The sequence below is a fragment of the Lepisma saccharinum genome, chromosome 12 (genome assembly GCF_977018435.1).
Source record: "Lepisma saccharinum chromosome 12, izLepSacc3.1, whole genome shotgun sequence".
NCBI lineage: Eukaryota > Metazoa > Arthropoda > Insecta > Zygentoma > Lepismatidae > Lepisma > Lepisma saccharinum.
This window is the reverse complement of record NC_139240.1, coordinates 52,478,247-52,497,198: the sequence shown is the minus strand read 5'-3', so window position 1 is coordinate 52,497,198 and position 18,952 is coordinate 52,478,247. Positions and strand designations below refer to the sequence as shown.

The 18,952-nt window shown below is 40.1% G+C and overlaps 1 protein-coding gene across 4 annotated transcripts in view; it reads right to left on the bottom strand.

The window, feature by feature from the left end:
• The window catches only part of LOC145996066 (cytochrome P450 6j1-like), a 260,095-nt gene that overhangs the window by 23,388 nt on the left and 217,755 nt on the right, over positions 1–18,952 (bottom strand). The window contains exon 1 of one of the 4 annotated variants that reach the window (XM_083132295.1): positions 15,558–15,642. The exons of the other annotated variants lie outside the window; for them this stretch is intronic. The gene's annotated coding sequence lies outside the window, so the exon portion shown is untranslated. Of the gene's footprint in view, positions 1–15,557; positions 15,643–18,952 lie in introns of those variants that run through there. 4 annotated transcript variants of the gene reach the window in all.

Sequence of the window (18,952 nt, the reverse complement as noted above, 5' to 3'; positions counted from 1 at the left end):
CTCACTTGGAAGAATTACAGCCAACCATAATTTTTCAACAAGATGGAGCACCCCCCTCATTATTGCAAGGATGTTCGAGATCTTCTGGATAGGCATTTCTCAGGCAGGTGGATAGGCCGTGATGGACCTATTCCCTGGCCACCGCGCTCTCCTGATATCACACCCTTGGATTTCTTCTTCTGGGGGTATGTCAAAGATTGTGTTTACCGCACTCCTGTTCCAGATGTTGCTACTCTTCGAAGAAGAATAACGGAGAGTATCCTAACTGTTACTGATGATATGCTAGGGCGTGTATGGGCAGAAGTGGATTACCGCCTTGATGTTCTGAGAGCAACTACAGGGGCGCACGTTGAGATGTATGGCATATAACCGTGGAGAGTTATAGCTCATTTTGCAATCAACAGCATTGTTCTATTGCATGTAGTTCCCGAGCTATGTTTGTTTAATGGTACCGGGTTTTTATGAACACCCTGTATATTGAACAACAAAAAAGGATGTTATGTCCTGATGATGAAAAGCAAACTTCTTGATTAACATTTTAAGCAATGGTGTTCATAAGTCTTTTGGTACTGTGAATTCAAAACCGCATGATCGTAACATAATCCTTGTCTTCGTGCAAATTGAGGAAAGATATAACTCGATTATACAACAAATGCTGAACAAGCTGATTCTTTAATTTTAGTAATTTGCTTGGTACGTCTTTCGGAAGGTACGGACCCCCTGTACCGCCCCCCTTCTTAATGCGTCCTTGTGTATACAATTCGATTTCAGGATTTCTTGACTTTGCAATGTGTTACCACAAGACCAGCCCGGATAGAAATGTTTAGACAACGAGAGTTCTTCCAAGTTTTTATGCAAGGACGTGGGAAAATACACACGCACTATCTCTCTCTCTCTCTCTCTCTCTCTCTCTCTCTCTCACACACACACACACACACACACACACAGACACACAAACTTTTGTGTAACGTACATGACAGTGAGTCGCTTATACGTTTCACCTATTTTCTCACAATACTTCAACCCTGTGTGGCAACAGCTCGTGTATTTATTTATTTTATTTATTGCGTCTTGTTTATCATGGCGAAGTTAAGGCTTTGTAGCCTTTTCTACCACTTAACCATGTTTACAACAACATTTAAACCATTACATAGAAAGGTAAATATTACAATAAAGAAAGAGAAATATAAAATTACAAAAAAAGGATAAGAAAAAATACATACGGGAATAAAATCCTACCCTATACTCACGACCATACAACAATCCACACAAACACACACACACACAATCAGATATTCATGACAGTAGTCAGGGATTTGAAATATTAAGGTGAATATGGGTTTTCAGTGTTTCTCTGCGCTTAACTGTATTCAATTTATCACTAGTGCAAACTATTTGTGCCCAAAAAAAAAATGTTTTAATTGTGTGTTAAAGACATATGCTGAAGATGAGTTCCGGATTTCGAGGGACAGTGAGTTCCAAAGACGAGAAGTAGTAACGGTGAAAGATTTCGAATAAAAATTTGAGTTGTGAAGGGCGATGAGTAGTTGAGTTCTCCCGCGCGATCTGGTGTCAAGGCTGTGTGATTGATTCACAGAGCACTGAGAATCTGCTCGAGAGATAAGACGGTTCCTTTGAACTGATTGCCCTATAGAGAAGGGTGTACCTTTCGCCGATCAATTAAGTTGAGCCAATTTAGCTTTGTAAAGAAAACGGATAAATGGTCCCTATATTTCAGATCAGGGCCGGATTAGCCTATGGGCAACGGGGTCAATTGCGCCGGGCCCCCCACCAAAAGGAAGCTGTGAAGGGCCTCCATCAAAAATATATTTTAACCAGCTGGCTATGCTTGTGAAAAATTACATAAGAAGTTGCATTTTAAGAATCAAAAAAACTTCAATATTGTATGTCTACACTCTTCTGTATTCAATTGTAGCACAGCTCTTAGTTGATCTGTTTGTAGCAAAGAGCTTATATACGCTCTTGGTTTGTAGGTATCTGAAGCACAGTGTACTTTATACCATGGAATGATTTGGCTGTGGTGTGGAAATAAGGCACACTCATTCAAACAATCAATTCTCAGATACGAAGTACATAACTTTCTTTCGTTAACAACATCGTATTGGAACTGTGAGTTTTTCTAGGGAAAAAAATTGTGGAGATAAAATATACTAGCGCTTTCTCAGAAATGATATTAGTGAAAAACAGGCTTCGTACCGCCATGGGACAGGATCGCTTATCCAATCTTTGTTTATTAAGCATTGAACATGAACATGTTCGTGAATTGGACTTCGATGATATAGTAGGTGAATTTTCGGCGAAAAGGCAAGAAAAGTGTGTGTACTATAAGTGTTAAGCCTTTGGGAATTTTCTTGAAGAAAGTGTAGTTACTGTTTCCACAATGAACCTGTCAGTAATTGTCCACTAGATGGACCGTGCATATGTAGTGACATATTTACTCTTAATTGTAAATAATATCATTTATAATAAATTATGTACGTAAGTACAGTCTACTGCTCAGTTCCCTGTTTCCGTCTGAACCCCTTTAGTATTTACTACTAGACATTTAGACGCGAATGTTACTGTTGCTATAGCGCTACAATTTTTGTCCTGTGACTTTATTTTCCTGCACTAGTCTCCCTGCAAACTTATCTGCGATATGTTCGATTGTGGATGATACTGATTCTAAAATCAGGTTTACCATTTCGACTGCTGAATATCGGTGGTTAACATATTGAGCTAATAAAGCTCCTAGTAAGAAATAATAAAATAGAAATGGGGGGCCCCCACAAAACATTTTGCCCAGGGGCCTCCACAAACCTTGATACGGCCCTGTTTCAGATCGAAAATAAAGCGTTTTGTGCTCGTTGAAGACGTTGAGCGAGATCATCTGGTAGGTCGGAATAGACAGAATCGCAGTAATCGAAGTGTGGAAAAACAAGCGCTTGCACCAGTTTGATTTTGATGCTAACGGGTAGAAAATGTGTAATGCAGCGAAGGCTCTTTTACTAGTTAAATTTACGTGGCCTGACCATGAGAGATGCTGATTAAACATTACGCCCAGTTTTTGGGCTGTTTTACTTAATTTAATAGCTTTTCCTAAGATCATTATGGGCGGGAGGGACGAAATTTCAAACGCGGAAAGCATTTTTTGCGAAACTATAATAATATTTCGGGTTCTCGAAGGATTAATTACTAGCCCATGATTAGCTGACCAAGTACTGATTTTGTTCAGATCATAATTTATTGAATTGATTGGTCACAAAAAGCTTCTCCCAAGGAACCTCTTGTATATCAGTGTTACGTAAGAGATGACGTACCATGTTGTTATGTCCATATCTTATGTGAAAGTGATGAAATCAACACCACGCTCTGGCTGCTTTACCTTGCAGCGGCCCATTGATAAGGTTGTGTAGACCAGAGGTTCTTTTCTCGTTTCACTTCGGCCTTAGTGTTTCAAGATTTTGCCGCGGCGCGGCGCGCAAGTCAGGCCTCTCTAACACGTTACTTGCCTTGAGTTAAAAAATAAACATACATTTTAAATTCAGAAACATTTTATATGTAAATAGTACTGAAACCGGGCGCGGGAGCAGTGGCGCTGCTGTCGCTAGTTAAAGTTACGGGGAAGCCTGTAGTTTGCGTATTACCCGAGGTTTCAGAAAGCTTGGTGGATCTATAAGCGCAGATTTTGAACAATCATATCATTTCAGTTAAAATATTGGAACATTTCGCATCCCCCTTGTATGTCAGCCACTACGCCCCAGGGTAGACAGGGATATGAAATAGATATGTTCCCACCTAAATTTACCTACCTTGGAAATCGCACTTAGGTCCTCCACACAGCACTGGACCACCACGTTTGTGTTGTTGAGGTAGTAACAAAAAAAAGTATTAAAATATTTATCTATTCAATTTCGCCAGTGGCGTGCTCAAGATTTTCTAAAGGGGGTTACATTAACCCTTATTTTGCAACTTTTACCTGCTTTTGACGTTATTTTTCTACAAATATTGGACCAAACGGGAGGTGGTATGGACCCAACCAATCCCCCCCCCCTCTGGGCACGCAACATTGTATGTTTCGAGACCGCATTTTCTTTCTTCAAGTGAGCTTTATATTTTGACCTGACAGGTTTCTGACCCGGGAGCTTGATTTTGATTTAATGAGAAACTTCTTACCATTAGATTGGCCTAAAATTTGCTATATTTCTTCCCCTCTTTTCCTTCTTCTTACGCACATCCTTTCACTCTCCCTCTCCTTCCACATAGCTCTTAATTAGAATCCAATTCCTTCCTTCCTTCACGTAGCCCTCTCTTACCGTCCTCTCACTTTCCCTCTTTACCTTCCCTCTCTTATAGTCGCTGTTCTTGTACTTTCTCTCTGTTTCTCCTTCCACATAGCCCTCTGTTAACTATCTCAGGCTTTCCTTCTTCCTCATGTATCCCCTTTTACCATTCTCTTCCTTCAACTCTCTTTCCCCTTCCACATAACCCTCTTTGTTATTCCTTTCTATTTTTCTTCTTCCACTTGTCTTCTGCTACCATTCTCTTCCTTCTTCTTTCTCTCCTCTTCCACATAACCCTCTGTTGCTCTTCCTGCCTATTCTTTCTTCTTCCACTTCTTCTCTGCTACCATTCTCTACCTTCTTCTTTCTATCCTCTTCCACATAACCCTCTGTTGCTCTTCCTTCCTATTTTTCTTCTTTCACTTCCTCTCTGCTACCATTCTCTACCCTCTTCTTTCTCTCCTATTCCACATAACCCTCTGTTGCTGTTCCTATCTATTTTTTCTTCTTCCACTTGTCATCTGATACCATTCTCTTGCTTCTTCTTTCCCTCTTCTTCCACATAACCCTCTGTTGCTGTTCTTTTCTATTATTTCTTCTTCTACTTGTCTTCTGCTACCATTCTCTACCCTCTTCTTTCTTTCCTCTTCCACATAACCCTCTGTTGCTCTTCCTTCCTATTTTTTCTTCTTCCACTTTCTCTCTGCTACCATTCTCTACTTTCTTCTTTCTCTCCTCTTCCACATAACCCTCTGTTGCTGTTCCTTTCTATTGTTTCTTTTTCCACTTGTCCTCTGATACTATTCTCTATATTCCCACTATATCCTTCCTCTTTTTACATAGCCTCAGTTACCATCTTCTCACTTCCTCGCTTTACCTTCCATTATAGTCCCTGTTATCATTTTCCTTCTTCCCTTTCCCTTTTTCCTTTCGTTCTCTTTCCACATAGCCATTTGTTACCTTCCTTCTTCTCTCTCACTCTCCCCTTCCACATACTCCTGTGTTGCTGTTCTCTTCCTTCCTCCTTATTTCTTCTTCCACTTGTACTCATCTAACACTTTCTTCCTTCCCCATTTTCTCTTCTTCCATATAGCCTTGTGCTCTTTCTTTCTTTCTCTGTTGGTTCTCTCACTTCCACTCTTTCATTTTCCCTGCAATATATACTCTTTTCCTTTCGTTCTATCACTCTTTCTCTTTCTTTCCCCTTCCTCAAAGTCCTTCTTACCATTAACTTCCTTGTTTTTTCTCCCACATAACCTTATACTGGCATTCACACTATGCCTTCCTTTTCTCTATATATATGTTCTATCCAGTTTTATCCTTCTATCTGTAATTTGTTTTAGAAATTCATGTCCATTCTTTAATTCTTTCATGTACAGTCACCGCCAATAAAAATTTGACATCTAGATCCTGAAATGCTTTCTTGCAAGGCGTTATGTGTGTTGCCTAACCTACGCCAATAGGTGGATTTTAATAGCAAATTTTCAATGGTAATTTCTACCACCACCGTACATTTGTATTGCCGTTTTTTGACACTCTTTGGATAGAGTTAACTATCTTCATTCACCGACAAATTCACATGTTCTCTTCCCTGTTGTTTACGTTTTCTATGTACGCGAGACACTTCATAATCATCTTTCTTATCTCCATGACCATTTTAGAACATAGAAGTTTATTCTTAGCAATAAACGCTAATTTTACCACCGCTAAAATAAACTAATCCTAGAGATGTAACATCCCTCCAAGGGCCAAAGTATACCAGGCGTGTTTCTCATTGGTTAACGCTTGGCCAATGCATCGAGTCCCATTGCCGCTGATTTCTGGCACCCAATTGTCCTGGGTCAATAACGAAATGTTGATCCTCCAACAGGAATGGAGCTCGGAGCCCCTTTTCGTACCATGACTATCCTATAGCCCGTAGTACAGTGGTGGAAAAAAGTTCTTCCCCATAAGACTTTAATGGCAGTAAATAATGCCGGAAAGGTAGGCAACACACATTGCACCTTTAGGTGATCGGGTGATTCTGTCTGTCTCAAGGAGCAACTCGTCTTTCATGCAAAAGCCAACAGGCACAGGAAATGTAGGAAAGTCACGTGACTTGTTAGGTGGAATGTTGTTCGTCATAAAATCGCCTTTTCTCAAGCCAGGTCGCAGAACCGACAAGAGTTATAGCCTATGTCCGAAAATGATTCCCCTAAAACCGTTGAACGAAACGCTAAAATAATTATTGCCTTAATTACAAAGGCTACTATACTATATGTGCCGCAGTAGCTCAGTCGTTAGGGCGTTTGATTACCATGCGAGAGATCTGAGTTCGATCTCCGACTGGGGAGAATTGGAATTTTGTCCACCTGTTCAAGTGGCTCCGGCGCCCACCCAGCGTCGTATAAAGTGGGTACCTGTAGGAAACATGTGGGGGGGAAGGGGTAAAGGCGGCCAGGGGCGTGGTGCTGATCACATTATCCCCACCTTCGGCCGTAACAAGAAAGTGTGAGACCCTAACTCCGCACCCCCTACACCAGGCCCGTAGCTAGAGGGGGGGCAGGGGGGGCAACTGCCTCCCCTGAGGACCTGCTTTGCCCCCCCCCTGTGAAAAATACAGAACATATTCCTACCTGGAATTCTCACTAATCTTTACAATGATATCCTCTATTACTCTAGCAACATAACAAAAACACTTATTCTTATTTATTTTGTGATTTATTAAGGTGTGTGGGATTCCGAATAATGTCGTAATAGGATTAGGGGGAGAAAATCCCTTCCTGATTCAGAATTCGGGAAATGATTTCGTAATTTTCAGTATGTAGAACAGTTGTGACATTTTTAGAAGTCTTGTATGAAAGGTGCCTAATGTGTTTCGATGTGTTGCTATGAAGTTTGAACTGCTTACTCTTTAGTTTCCGAAGTCTACCTATTGGTAATAGTGATTCATGTGGTAGAGATAGCCCGACCCTGTGGCCGAGTGGTTAGCACATCGCGCTGCGACGCCAAGGGTCCCGGGTTCGAATTCCGGTCGGGCTTGGTTGTTTGTGATTGTCCATTCATCAATTTCAACATTTCATCACTCATCCCCATCTTCGCAAATTAGCCAAGAGGCACAAAACGCGAAGTAAAATAAAATAAATAAAAAAAAAAAAAATGTGGTAGAGATAGGGAGTGGATATTTGATTTTTCTTACTTAGCGTTGCCTTTCTGCCACTTCGAGCTAATCGTGACAATGAGTGATGACGTGAAATTGATGAAGAGAGACTCACAAACAGTGCTGGAACCACAGTAGGGGCCGGGGGAATTTCCCACCTCCCCAATTTTGGTCGGAAGTCCAATCTGGGGGGGGGGGGGAAACATTGAAGTAAAGAAACATGACTAGTAGAATCTAAGAATAGCAGTACAAATGGATCTCAAGATGGAATTAGTTTTCAAGTTTTTCTTGAATTTTTCTTCCAGACGGCCAAGGGCAGTTGCAGGGGGCAATTGCCCCCCTCGCTTTCAAATTTTATACAAATAAAAGTACATTTCGTAAAATTTTCTTGCTCGCTTCGCTCGCAATTACCAGTTATCCTATTCTTATAGTCCAAAGCCCTGGGAGCCAAATCGATGAAACAAAAATGTTAAATTCTTTTCAGTTTGCAAATATTTGGATCTAAAGATTTTCTTGCTTGCTTCGATCCCAATATGATTCTTCTCTGTAATGCATTCTAAATTACCAGAGAGAGAAGTAAGGCCAAATATATACTTCAGATTGTTGCTGCTTAAATGTACGAACAATTCATTTGAGGAAAAGGAGAGACAATTTGGCGTATGAATTGATCATGTAGTGTATTTAAATATTGAAGAAACTTTAAATACGTACACAATTTAGCGTTAACATGTTGCATATGCATTTTCTTATTTTACGTCGCTCCATGTTGCATATGTGTAAAATATATGTTGTACAGTGGGATCCATGAGTATTACCGTGCAAATTGTCCATCACCATGTTCGTGCACTTTATTTGACCCAATAAAAGCTTCAAGAATTAAAAGAAAACTCAAAACAAGCTGTTGACAACTTCTGCACCAGTATACATAAAAATCCATTGCTTAAAAACACATAGGATGTAAGAGAAAAATTAATGAAAATAGTCATGGACAATTTGCACGGTAATACTCATGGATCCCACTATACATGAAAGTTATACGTGTCATATGTACAAAAAAATAAGTTCGTCATGCATATTCTGTCTTTCAAAAATACAGTTTGTGTGCTTGTTTTTTTATTATTAGCTAATATGAAATTGAACATGTTGGAAAAGTACCGGGTGATCCGTTTGAGATGTCAGAAAAGTAAACCTTTATACACAAGAGGTTAATGTACGTATCTCCGAGCAACTTGTTGTAATATAAGCAGAAAGGATGTAAGTTTCGAATTCAGCCACATGGCGGCGCTAATGTGTATGGTAACAAAGGCAGGCACGTCTCCTGATAATGTTCGCATGAACACGTGAACACTCATGTATATGTCTTAAATTACGTACATATTAAATGCACACACACATATGTATATTAATTCTAAAAAATAGTATGTTTGATGTACAAGTATATACACACAATTTACTCTGACACGACATCTTTCACGTCTGATAACTTTTCTAGATAGTTGGTAACACTGACTCCCATGGTGTTCCACAGAGGGTGTTGAACACAATTGCTGTGCGTGTTGCATAGAGTTAACAGCCAAGGGGCTGTTGGCCACTATAACCCCGAAGATGTTCACTTCGTTGTGCGAACGAACACTGATGCAAGCGGCAATATTTCTTACGTTCGGCACCAGAGTGCAGCATATATAAGGCATGTCTAAGGGTACTCGAAAAGGTCTGTGCTACATAGTTGCAAACTTTAGCGAGAATTCCCTAAACCTGGCGGATTTTAAGGGGGAGGGCGACACTTTCCCCGGGTCCTTCATGTTTTACTTCAAATATACCGTGATTTTGGGGGGAAATTGTTGAAAATAAATTGAACTTTTATTCTCACTTTTTCAATTGAAGATGAAGTTACAAGGAAGAGGAGTAAATCTGCATTCAGTACAAAAACAGTATTGTGAACACTCGTATGCGAACTACACGCGACGCCACTGAACATAGGTGGTGATCACGTCACAACAGCGTACACAGTATATCGTATGGTAAGCGAAATTCTCGAGTATTACATGCATGCTACTGCCGCCACGCAGCTGAAATCCGTAAACCTCCACTTATTCGAAACTTACACCCTTTCTGCTTATATTACAACAAGCTGCTCGGAGATACGTACCTTAACCTCTTGTAATACAAAAAAATATATTACAAATTTTTACACAAAATTAATAAAGTTTAGATGTAATGTAATCATTATTATTTAATTAATTCACTTTTTCTTGCATAACACAACACAATGGTGCTGTTGGATTCTCGTTAGATTCCTTTGTGCGTAAAAATCTTGCATACTGGAAACTAGAGGGAAACATTATGAAGCACGATTTATAAAGGACTTCCTTAATCAGTTCTGCAGAGAAACCCAAAACTGTTGGTACATATAAATCGTCTATTAACAAAGTAGATACAGTCGCTATTTATGTTAAACTTTATGTTTGTATTCTTTGGTATTCCGAAAAGTAATTATCGAAATATTGTTATTTGATGTTGTTCGAACTTTTTTTGTTCATTGGAGTTTCAAGATATCATTCCTTTCCTGTTACATATCACTTTTGGAGGAGGGGGACAAGTGCCCCTCTGTACCCTTGCTAATGCAACACAATAAAACAACAAAAAAATTTGCCCCCTCTAGGATTGACTTTGCCCCCCCCCCCTAATAAGAATTCCTGGCTACGGGCCTGCCCTACACGCCTTCATGGCTTGGTACAAAGCACAAGGTAGCACTTTGCTTTTTCATTTACTATACGTCCCGATTTTGTCGGAACAGAACTTTCTAATTTCTATGTGGACTTTCTTCCAAGTTCCGTAGGGATGTGAATAGGCTCCAGTTTTTCTTGATATAATTCATCCATATTATATTTCGTTATAAAAACCACGGCCGATATCCTGTGTGTGTGTGGAGGGGGGGGGGGGGCGCTATAATTCAAACATGTGAGGTGATATTTTTCTCACTACTCCATTCTCCGATTCTTTGTATCAAAAATAAATCTTAATTCCACACACTGAAAATGTAGCATTTCCTACATCTTAGCATGCAAATATCTAGCAACAAAGTAATGTGTAGGCACATAGTGGTTCGGATACCACTCTTTAAACTGTAGGTGCATTACCGATTAGTCTTACTGTGCATAAAGTGGACTTAAGACACCAAATCAACCAAACAAAACAATCCCGTTATCGTCCAGATTATCGAAACCAGAAGCTTTGTCGCGAATAACATAAGCAAGAAAACAATGTGAAATTACCGAACAGAAACAGAACCTAGAACGGCTAGATTGGATTAAATCGACGATACAGCACGCGTTCTGAAATGAAGAAGAATACGAAAGTTGAAGGACCTCGATACACACACACACACTTTTCCTCCCCTCAATGGTAAGATATCTTTCTTGCAGAGAAGCCTTTACGTAGGCCTTCAAGGCTACGACGAGAAAGTGTTTTACATGCAATAGCGGGACAAAACACAGGTCTAGTTTGATATGAAAGCTGTGTTTCTCCTTATTTCGTACGTCATTGATAACAGGAACACGGGGCTCGTCTGCTAACCCTAGTTTCGTAGAGCAGACGCCTTTTTGCTACCGTTTGATTCAGTGACCTTCGCTCATAGTTCGCAAGAGTGAATGACTCAACAGATACCTGTTGCCTGTGAGCTTATACAAGAATAGATATTTCGTTAGCGTCTGTAAGTATTGTTTCCTCTGCAGTTATATCAGTTAACGTTCGAATTGTTTCCTAATGGTTACGTTATTTATAAATTAGTTCTCGAGAGTGAGCTTTCTATCTATTTGTATGGGGGAGGGGGGGTATACAGCCTGCATGTATTATTTTTTTTCCTGAAACAAGAAGAAATTCCAAGACAAAAAAAGAGTCGTATAAGAGTATTTAACAAAATGAAAGAAGAAAACGAAAATGTAAATGTTTAAATAAATTGTATATTGTATAGATCGAGTGAATAATATTTTCTCACGGGGCCTCCTCGATGGCTTAATGATAACGTCGTCACCTTATAATCTAGGGATCTCGGGTTCGATACACGGTGGATGCACGTAGTAGTTCGTACGTCATTTTAAACTGAAGGTCCAGTCCAGATTAGCTTATCTGTGCAGAAAAACTACAAAAGAAATTGTCACAGTGTAAGAAAATTTCATGTTCAACCACATACAAAAACCAACACAATTATGGATCGCAACATATTTTCTCAGATCCATTTTAATTATACGTGCATGATATAATAACAGAAGTTGAGGAAAGATAAAGTCAAGCGAAACACAGATGCCTTCTCCAGAATTTCAAATCTCGTTACGTAATGTTCTGGGTTGAAGTCCCGGGCAGGCATGACTTTCTTGTTCTTGCCGTTTTATCTGCTTTATTTCATCATAAATCGTCGTAATGGTTTACCTACAGGGGAAGAATAATGACAATTGCCAATACAAAGCCAATAACGAACAGAACAACAACTCAATTAGGGAGATGTCAAGAAAGAAACAAGACTTTACAGTGTCTCCGTCTCTCGGTTTCTCGAATTGAAAATTGCTCTCCCGTTCACGGTCTCGGCTAGTTAAATATAGAAATCGAAAAAGTATGTGAAGATACATATATTTCACATATCCCGGTTTTATAGGAGATTTCGTGAGAGATGAAATAAGTACTCTTCTATCATGTTTATTTTTATTAGTTTTGTTACGTAACATCACTTTTATTCCTAGTCGCGGAAGAGTGACCATTGCATGAAATTAATGACGAAATACTCAAACACCTGTGACAAGGACGGTACTCAAATCCGGGAACTTTGGTGACGAGATCGAAGGTTGACCACTTAATGAGCTTGCCCACTGAGTCTGCTTAATGTTGCTTGTGTCAGGTAATTCGAAATAACTGTCAATATCCCACATTTATTATCATTTGTTTCATAATTTATCTTATTGATGTTATTAACCTGAAGTCGAAGAAATAGTTGAAAGGCAATAATGCAAGATTGAATGTCTCTGATGTTTACTTCGTGCCGAATAATATGACGTGATACTATGATATGAACATATTAATAATGTAATATGCCTAGTCATTCCATTGATTGATCCCAATTGCGCACACAAAGTATGGTATAATGTCCACTCCTAACCAACCTCCGTGGCGGAGTGGTTATAACAGCGCGCTACGACAGCATGGACCCCTGGTTCGAATCTCGGCTTGGTCATGGGTGTTCATGGTGAGTGTCCGTTAATCAATGTCATCATATCATCACTAATTACTCATCTTCATCGTCGCTATTTGCCAAAAGTGAAAGAATAGTGACACTAAATAACAAAAATCCAATCAAATGGAACATCTTCACCGATTTAATTCTATACCGTAACAAATTCTCAGTTTTTTACTGCATCTTGCTTCATTTCACAGCATCTCAATTGTTTTCCGATTCGAAAAAAATTGGAATGTTGAGCAGTTGATTGTGCATTGTTTCGTTGTTTGGATTGTTTAATTAACGTCGCATTAATTCGTTTTAGACCAATCGTGACAGAGGGAATCGAGAGCACAAAGGAAGGGGAAAAGACAAGTTAGAGGCCACGGCTCTCTTTAAAGGTAGGATTCCTTGAACACGACTGAAGTGACTGCAGAATATTATGGATAAAATTTGTTTCGCTTTTTCCTTTTATTTCTGTTTCAGTTATTTTACTTCGCTTTTCTTCTCCCACTGGCGTTAATCGTGTCGGTGAGGAAGAATTAGAAACTCGTGAAATGCACAATGGAACAAAAAAATGCCTCTCCCACGGTTCGAAACTGTGACCACAAAATATTGTCTTATTTTTAAAATTTACGCCAAATATGGTTTCACTCGTCTCTTTCTCAAGGCGTTCCATTGGCTCTCCGATGGCGTAGTGGTAACGTCTTCGACATGTAACCAAAGGCTTCCGAATTCAATACCAGATAGAGGAACATTTTGTTCGGATCCCACTTTAATCTGTAGGTCCAGTGCATAAGATGGACTAAATCCATTAGCGTGTGGCATGTGGCCTGTGATGAGAACCATCATTTCAGTGAACCTTCTTGACAATGACTAGTATCACTCGAAAAATATTTTCTTACGAGTAGATCTTGTTAAGAAACCAGTTGCTGAAATGTTCTTCTTGAGGCCACGTAGCACCCAGCTGTTGTTTGTTGTTGCTGGGGCTTGAGTCATGTGACTCATGCTATCAATGCTCAATCCTTCCCGAGAACTCAGATCCACCAGACAAACTTAAGCGAATAATTTGTTATTTGGGTTGCATAAACAACAGGCTTTAAGACGTTACGATATTCTAGGTCCCGTGGCCCAGGTAATTCTTTCTCCGACTGTACAACAGCCCTTGAGGATCAGGACCCACCTATCGATTCCCGACCTCACTACCACCTGCCTTGAATTGATTGATTGATTGTTATTGATTTGGTATTTTAAGTCCACTTTATGCACAGTAAGGCTAATCGGGACTGGACCTACAGTTTAAAGTGGGATCCACTGCGCCATCGGAGAGGCCCTACTTGCTTTGAAGATCATCCAATCAGTTACTATAACTTGACAAGTTTAAAAACAAGACGCTGTAAATAGCTGTTGCTCATCTCGCACCACATTTCCCCACTCCATTCTCCGCAGCGACGTTGGTTCGCAGTGTTTCAACCTGGAGGAAGCGGAATGGTCTGAGGATTTTCAACGAAATTTGTATTCGCTTTATCCTGGGCTGTTTTCTACCTGTCGGAGTACGTACAGCTCACCTTTCGCCAACGACTCTTTTCCTTCTTTTAAAACTTGGCCATCCGATGGCGCAGTGGTAGCGTCGTCGCCTTGTAATCAAGGGGTCCCGGGTTCGATTCCCGGTGGAGGCACATAGTGGTTCGGATCCCACTTTAAACTGTAGGTCCAGTCCCGATAACCTTGCTGTGCATAAAGTGGACTTAAAACAACAAATCAATCCAATCCAATTATTTTAAAACTTGAGAAACCATTCATTTAGATACTCCCGTGGCGACGCTTGTGGACTCGACAACATTATACTTAAGTTTATGTAACTCCTTCTGATTTCGCAAATATGTTGCAACATTGTAAACAATTTCTCTGCCCTGTCCTTTAAGGGGCTTTAAAGAGCAGATTGTGGATTTCGTGGGACTCGGCATGATTTAATTTTTGCATTTCAAAAATATGCAGCCAAGAGTAAAGAGCAAGAACATTTCAGTGCTTTAAAAAAGAACACAGGCAAGCGTGTTATCAGATTGCCTTCTCGTAGTGATTGTTGTACGATAAACAAAAGAACCCCCACCCGACTCGGCTTTTAAAAAAAACAAGCCACTGCTCGATGTCGCATTCAGAAGATGAAGTCATTCGCCCTGTAGTTTCTCTTCGTTAGGTATAAACCTTAATGCGCGTGCGTAATACTATAGTTTACGATCCGCGCACCGCACGCATTTTCAAAGACCGGGTTAAATCAAATGAACCACTGATAAACTGATACGAGCCGGCACCGTCAATCCACACAGTAAAAATAGTTTGTCATATTTGTTTTAGCTTAATTTTGCTGAGTTGGCACCACTCGTAGTCTCAAGGCCAGACCAGTACGTAGAAGAATGGTGGGGAGGATGACGTAATAGGAAGTGCTCCGCAGCGATATTCGCATATCGGGACTTGTAAGGCTATAGGTGACGTGTGGCCAGCACGACAAACCCCAAGTCGTTGCTGTAGCTTTCTTATGACCTTGTTACGCTACTATTTTCGTATCCCTCCAATTTCCTCATGATGGTGGATGGCCACCGGTCCCCTACACAGGTCGAAATCTCAGGAGAATAGTTATGTTTCCCCAAGAGGACTCGAACCTGCGACCTGCCAGTAGCCGGAGCCCAAAGCATGACGCGTTAAGATAACTATTTGTTTTAAGTCAAGCCTATCGGGACTAGACCTACAGTTTAAAGTGACATTCAATTCACTACGTGTTTCCGCTGGGTATCGAACCCGGATCTTACAATACGGCGACGTTACCATTACGCCATCTGGACGTTCCTATACCAACTACTGAATGTACCAAATGTATTAATTCTAATTCATAACATTAAGAATAATGTCAACAATACAAAAATTACATTACCTTATTGTTATTTTATCCAAGTTGCAACAATGATATGGAAATCGCAAGCATATTGTCCAATCTTCCTCACCTGGCATGCCTCATTCCTAACCACACTACTAGTAAACACTCGGTGTTACACAGCAAGTTGCAGGTTGGGATAGGAAAGCAATTTTGATAGTTTTTTTGCTGCGCTTTGAAATCACTTTCACTTGAACAGGTTTTCGCAGAAACGCGAATAATTAATCCCCCCAAGCTATTCTATTCCTGAATCTTATGGCAAATGTTCCCTTCTTGGACTTTTGTCTGTATAAACAGATCAAGTCCTTCTTTCGTGCACAAAAGCCGAAGGTTATAGCAGGCCCGTAGCCAGGAATTCTTACTAGGGGGTCCAAATTCAATCCTAGAGGGGGCAAATTTTTAATATATTGTGTTGCATTGGCAGATATAGCAGGGTACAGAGGGGCACTTGTCCCCCTCCTCCAAAAGTGATATGTAACAGGAAAGAGATGATATCTTTAAACTCCAATGAACAAAAAAATGACTCTTAATATGTACCAATAGCTTTGGGCTTCTCCGCAGAACTGATAAGGAAGTCATTTATGAATCGTGCTTCATAATGTTTCCCTCTAGTTTCCAGTATGCGAGATATTTACGCACAAAGGAATCTAACGAGAATCCAACAACACCATTGTGTTGTGTTATGCAAGAAAAATCGAATTAATTAAATCGGGCCGCCTCGGTCAATCCATTTCTTTGGGTAATTTTCATCCAGCCACTGTCGCACGCCCAGGCAGAAGTATGGATGGGCGTAATCAACAATCATTTGATCGAGCTATTTTTCCTGCCCCAAATCTTAAATGGCATCACTTATGAACATTTTTTGAGGAACGGGATGGCAATGTTGTTGGAGGATGTGCCTCTAGCTACAACACGTGACATGATTTATCAGCATGATGACTGTCCAGCTCGATCCACCGATCGATTTGACGCCTTGCGACTTTTACATTTGGAGCCACATGACAAGACACCGGTAAACTCGCAAGAAGAGCTCAGGGAGAGGATCTTAACAGCTGGTCAACACATCAAGGACACTATAACATCACGAGTTAAGAGACCAAATGTCCGTTAAAACCTGCGTGCCTGCATTCGTAACGGAGGTGCCAACTTTGAGCAAGAGGTGTGATGTTCTTTAATTGTATTGCGTGATTCCATTCACATGAAGATGAATGAAGTATTATTTCTTGTACACAAATGTGTATGTTAGCAACATTTGTACCTTGTTGGATAGCAGATGTCACAAGGAAGTAATTTAAGTAATTTGTACGCTTCGTGTCATACCATTTTTGTTATTAATACGTTGCCAAGTAAACTAAGAGTGCATTTTTTTATCATCACTAGTAGCTTTAGACCCACCCGTTACTTACATGTGATTGTTATTTGGGAAAAACTTTTTTTTCCAACGAACCACTTATTTGTTAGCTATCAGAAAACGCTGAAATAAGTTCCATACAATGATCAGTTTTTTGTCAATTCATCTTTTTATGTTGAAAATTGTCATTTGTCATTGTCAGAGTGAGCACTTGCTTTGAGGCATTCTGTAAGTCAATGTCACGTTTTCTTGTTCATGATCTCTGTAATTTGCAGTGTACAGTTACCCACAAGAATACAGTGAACAATTCTTTCAGACAAATCTCATTTTTTGCAGTCAAACGATATCTATCTCTTCCACGATAGGTCCAAAATGAGTTCGGATTGTCGTTTGTGGGACGATTGTAGCCTAAATTGATGTGTCATACATATCCCTTTCTATTTGAAAATATTGTGTGATATCCAATATGGCGGAATCCAAGATGGCTGCCATGATGGCCACACCCCCATTCAATGCAGTTTCCGCACCAAAACCCACTTGCAACATGTGATTTTCCTCCGTCCACGCATCTCATTATTACTGGCCTGACCCGATACTTTTGACTAACCCTGTATATATATATATAATGAAAATACATTAATTCATATGCCAAATTTTCTCTCATGCATTTAAGCAGCAACAATCTGAAGTATATATATGGCCTTACTTCTCTCTCTGGAACGTTGGAAGCGGCCCCGGCACCCACCCAGCGTCGAATGACATGGGTACCTAAGGGAAACCCTGGGGGCTAAAGGCGGTCAGGGGCGTGATGCTAATAACATCACCCCCCACTCACGACCGGATCAAGAAAGTGTGGGAGCACTTTACTTTTTTTTTTTTTTCTTACTTACTTACTTCTCTCTCGGGTAATTTAGAATGCATTACAGAGAAAAATGATCTTGGGATCGAAGCGAGCAGGAAAATCTTAGATCCAAATATATGTAAACTGAAACAATATTGATTTAATAGGGCGCAAATAATTTCACGGGGTGCCATGGCATTCTCCTTAACTTTTTTTTTTTATTTAGATGGTTTTGGCTCCCAGGGCTTTGGACTATAAGAATAGGAAAATGCGCACTTGCGAGCGAAGCGAGCAAGAAAATTTTACGAAATGTACTTTTATTTGTATAAAATTTGAAAGCGAGGGTGCCCCCTGCAACTGCCCTTGGCCGTCTGGAAGAAAAATGCAAGGAAAACTTGAAAACTAATTCCATCTTGAATATCCATTTGTACTGCTATTCTTAGACTCTGCTAGTCATGATTCTTTACTTCAATGTTTGCCCCCCCCCTAGATTAGACTTCCGATTAAAATTGTGGGGGGTGATAATGCCCCTGTCCCCCGCTGTGGTTGCAGCACTGTTTGTGAGTGTCTCTTCATCAATTGCACGTCATCACTCATTGTCACGTTCAGCTCGAAGTGGCAGAAAGGCAACGCTAAGTAACAAAAATCGAACATCCATTCCCTCTCTCTCCCACATGAATCACTATTACCAATAGGTAGACTTCGGAAGCAAAAGATAAAGCAGTTCAAACTTCATAACAACACATCCAAGAAGAACATCCAAACACATTAGGTACCTTTCATACAAGACTTCTCAAAATGTCACTACTGTTCTAGGTACTGAAAATTACGAAATCATTTCCCAAAGTCTGAATCTAGAAGGGATTTTCTCCACCTAATCCTAGTACGACATTATTCGTAATCCCACACACGTTAATAAATCACAAAATCAATAAGTGTCTTTGTTATGTTGCTAGAGTAGCCTAATAGAGGATATAATTGGAAAGATTAGTAAGAATTCCAGTAGGAATATGTTCTTTATTTTTCACAGGGGGGCAAAGCAGGCTCTCAGGGGGGGCAGTTGCCCCCCCTGCCCCCCTCTAGCTACGGGCCTGGGTTATAGCCAGGGAACATAATGTAAATGTATATCTTGACATTATGTTAAATTAATGTTATTTTGTACTGTCTTTGCGAATTGTGGTATGTAAGTTCGAAAAATTATAT